Genomic DNA, 4,684 nt, shown 5'->3' on the forward strand with positions numbered 1-4,684 from the left:
GCGGTTTGGCCACCCCTGCTATAGTCCATTCAGCCTAAACTGACAGTGAGGTGGGAGATACACTCTCGCAGGCACAATCAGCTGCATCTTCTACATCACATGGCCCCGCTCTCTGCGCGTGGGTGTTGGCAGGACCGAGATCCCGTGGCGACAGATGAACACTCGACTGATCCAACGAGCACTAGCTTCCACCGCACTGCCAGCTTACTGGTGAAAAGAGTATAGACTGTTTGACTAAAGGTCACCGATTGCCCTATTTTTGGACTGAATATTTCGTTTCACCTCACAATGGACTGCAGCCGACGCTACAACTTATCGAAGCCAATACAGCACTGTGTATGTACCACGTGACTATACACCCCTCCCTAAGGTCATGCGAAACTCCCAAGGCATTATTTTTAAAGGTGCTGTTCTACGCTATGTGTAGTGTACAAGAGTTTGCTTTTAAAAATCACTTATTGTTAGTGCTGCTGTTGCCCAGTGTGGTTGTTGAGCAGAAAAATGGTGTGGCTTATTTTCCCTGCGGGTGGATAAACAAGGGGTTTCTTGTTTAGCCTCCACGTGGCTGAACATCAAGACCAAAAAAGGTGACCTGTAATATTACTGAGCATAATTTCCGAGCCCATCGTGGTAACCCAGGAGCACCCCCATGCCAGCCACTGCTCCTAGCACTCCGGTGCAAAGCGGTGAAGCTCGACGCGCTTGCAAGAGGCGGTGAGGTGGTACTGAGGGATGTGGCAGACATGACAATCAAGTGATCTCATCAGGAGTACAAGACCCTAGTTCTGTCTTATCACAGTAGTCGCCATCCTACTATTATGCAACGTTTTATCGGGACTTTTAGCTCCTGACATCGCCGACATCACATGGAAATTTAGACAACGTCAATCCAGTGCAGTGAACAAGCAATTTGTATGCTTTTCATCTTAATTCAAAGTGCAGCAATGCTACGTGCCAACGGGACCAACCAAACAGCGTCAATGCGCGGCATCAACATATCATGGTGTTAGTCTTCTTCTTGTACGTGTTCTTTCATCGACTAAATCAAGTGCAGTGTATGTCCTGTGACTTTGCGCTTTAAGTGCATGTGTTTGTGGTTGTATATGTTCAATAGTTCATTTGTGCTTTGACCTAAATTAAACACACAATTTGATGGGTAGAAACGCTGTAAATTATTACTTTTGTACCATTTTTCTTTCCTCCTAATTCTCTGAATATTAGGGTCGACCAATAACATAATATGCTTAGTTTTTGCTTTCCTTAAGACCATCTTGCAACAGATGTAGCGCAATTCTCAATGATAATGGCTTTTTGGTGCAAGATGTAGCAGGCTTTCGTTCATGGCGCAATTTGGTGCGAACGGCACAGCCCTTCCATCACTGGGATTGCGAGCTAATTTGCCGAGCTGTGGTTTTCCTCTAGCAAATCTGTCCTCAATCTCCAGCTTTTATGTCCTCGACGTCCAGGTATATTTCACTCTTCAAAACTATGGCAAACTGCTAGGCAGTTGTGTTGCATACATGAAATGTTCTAGCATCGCAAACGTTTAGTGAAGTTTGTTTAGCAGCACGCCTAGCCTGTTCAGCAAGACGCTTACATTCCTGGAGCTCTTCATCAGATAATTTAACGAATGACAGGAATACATTTTAAATGATAAACTTGGTCATCTTCCAGAACCTTCTAACCCACTCCTGCTCTCCCACCTCAGTTACCTCTCCTCATGCATGGAATATGTAATGAGCGATAAAAGTGGGTACCGCGCAACATTCGCCGCTTGCCGCGCCACGGGCGTGCCACAGTCGCATTGCGCGGCTTTGATCTGTATCGACCAGACCCGAGTGCCACGGTGCCGCACAGAAGTGACGTAGGGACGCCAGCACTGGTTGCCATGGATACTGGTGCGCGCTGCCTTGCGGCACCTGTTCTTCATTGCTCATGTGTTTCCTGCTTTATTCCACCCCTGGTCACGACCTCTCCGTTATCGAATCAGGGTCGAGCACCTAGCTCCTCCTCACTCATCCGTCAACTAATCAGTGTTGACCCCCGCGGCCACGCTTTTATCCAGGCTTTAAGAAATGCCGAACACCTAGTTAAAGAATGTTTCACACTAAAAGAGGTAATTTACATGGGCACCTGTGAAGTGCTTGCTGCTGGCTTGGGAACTGTACACGTTTTTCTGGCACAAGTGCTAATTTTTTTGCGGTGTCCTAAAAATTAATGGGAAACATAATCATCAAACAGCTAAGAACCAAGTGCTATGTCCCTTTTTGAGCTACAAACGAAGACGACCAAACAAGAACCTGAAACTAAGAACCTGAACATTGACAAAATAAAATGAGCGCATCTCCACGGGGTGAATGATGTTGATTGGGGCAAAGCTCTGGTGGTGCTGATGATACTGATTTTGTTCATATGTAGTGTTGAGTTCCGGGTTGCGTTTCGACTTCATTATTACTGCTTTATGGTCGGTGAAATGCAGAGCCAGTGGTTCTTCTAGCAAATCAGCTTGGATCCGCTAGAAGCCGTGGGAATGCATCTTCACTGCTTAAGTCAATGGTCCATGTCAGAAAGAGAATGTGTGGTATGGAACATGGTTATATACGCTTTTGAGCATTTGACCGCAGCACCCTCTCGTCTATGAACGTTGAGCGAATGCATCCAAAGTTTAACGCGATTATATACGCATTTTACCGCAGCGCCGTCTCATGTATAGACATTGAGCGGCTACATGCAACGTTTCATCCATGACATCCCCAGCTCATGAGTTACTACCACATCTCGGAGCCCCCTACTCGTCGCGCAGTCGTGGCCGAGTGGTTAAGGCGATGGACTAGGAATCTATTGGGGTCTCCCCGCACAGGTTCGAATCCTGTCGGCTGCGCAAACATTTTTTTCTTTTTTTAAGAAGACAGATGGGATGGCAATCATTGTGAGCACGGACGCCTGACGGACAAGGCTAGATCCTAAGGAGCTTCGCCCCTAAAATATTTCCCAGGTTTTCACTAGCATCCAGACATTGACATCCACCAGTGCAGCATGTTTGTTCTTATGCAACTTGCTGCTGGAGCCCTATTTATCTGAGTGTATAGCCAACAACACAGATGTTTGTTCAGTACCTGTTTTGCTTTTCTGGTGAAAAATTTGATGTTTTCTTTCTATTCTGTCTTACATTCTTGTTTCTAGTGGAATACACTTTGCAATGCTGAGTAGAGTAGGCTTGCGATAATTTAAATTTATATTTCATACTTCTTCATTCAAACAAACTTCAAAATTTTAATTGTTCCACTAAGTTTTTTTCGCTAACGTATTCATAAGCCGTTTAGTTCATATGGTGTTCCGTGTCATTCCTAATTCTTTTTTCTTGCAGCCTCGTTGAGTGTGCTTTTTTCCGAGCACCGGTGCACTGCGGAGAGGCAACACCTGCAGAGCTTGCTTCCACCAGAGCCATATATAGAGAGAGTTTGGCCATTTATTGGTAACTATAGGAGGCATATGTGGAGGCGCCATTGGCAGAAAGCGGGCTGGGCGTGTTCCAGGACGTCTACTCAAATTCGAATGGGGCCAACTAGAATCCGAGAATAATACCCTGGCAGTGGTCGCGAGAATCAAAATTAGTAAGTGCGTCGGAGTGACTCTCAGTGACTGTAAATATAAAGCACGTGATGTTTCAATCACGGTTATGCAAAATCATGGTAGAAGACATACAAAGATATAGAAGATATAAAAAAATTGTGCTACTAGCAGAATGATTGACGCGATCCGTATGCCAGGTGCCGAGGGCCAGGAGTCTGCCGTTGGAGTGGTCAGAGTCTGTTCGAACACAACGGAGTTTGAGCCAGTGCCGAATTAAGATATTTTGGGGCCCTCGGCTAAGGTTGTTAAGAGGCCCCTACTCGTGATAATAATAATGACCATGGTGGTGGAGGTAACAACAATAACTGCAGGCAAGTTTTAACACCTTTTGAAATCTAGATAATTGTTCATCGTATGATATTTGTCGAGCCTTTTCTAGATTTGTAGATTCAATGGAATTCATAGATTATCACATTGGCAACGAAGTGGAGGGAATTTTTGATTAGAAACTGCTTCGAAACAAATCAACCGATCTAGCACATTATAGAGTACTTTTGAGGTACAAAACTCAAAATGAAATAAATAGGAAAAGATTTAGATGTATTGGTCATATCCAGCACCTTCGTAAAGGAAGCTAAAGAACTTCCGTTAAAGATCGTGACCCCGTTCACTTGACTAGAACTTCTGCTCGATTTATACAGGCAGAAAAATATTCCAATAGTTAAAATGACTAAATTGTTTTTTCTTTTTTTTTTTGGGGGGGGGGGGGGGGGAGGGGAGGGGGAATCAAGCTATTAACACTCATTCAAAGACTTTTTATGAAAATCGAGGATATATTTTCGAATTTTTGTACCTACACGCTGTCTTTTTGAAGGGGGAAAATGTTTCAATCATTTTTAGTAGTAATTTTGTTTTTTTAAATGCATTAATGTCGACAGGCGCTGCAACTTCACTAAAAGATTGCAAAAAAAATGTGTGTACCATGCGTACTGCTCGAGTAGTCTTTGACAACGCTTGCGTAACTTGCAACAATCAACTTTCCGTAAACGGTGCAAAAAAAAAAACTTTTAGTGTTGTCTTTTTGTTGAGTTCAAATTAGAAGACTTCAAGG

At 44.0% G+C, this 4,684-nt stretch overlaps 1 non-coding gene across 1 annotated transcript; it reads left to right on the forward strand.

The window, feature by feature from the left end:
- The first annotated feature begins 2,799 nt into the window (after positions 1-2,799).
- Positions 2,800-2,881, forward strand: Trnap-agg. The gene has a single exon. It is a non-coding gene; the product is annotated as a tRNA-Pro (tRNA).
- Positions 2,882-4,684: the final 1,803 nt, after the last annotated feature.

The sequence above is a fragment of the Ixodes scapularis genome, unplaced genomic scaffold (genome assembly GCF_016920785.2).
Source record: "Ixodes scapularis isolate PalLabHiFi unplaced genomic scaffold, ASM1692078v2 PGA_scaffold3__209_contigs__length_174095766, whole genome shotgun sequence".
Taxonomy (NCBI): Eukaryota; Metazoa; Arthropoda; class Arachnida; order Ixodida; family Ixodidae; genus Ixodes; species Ixodes scapularis.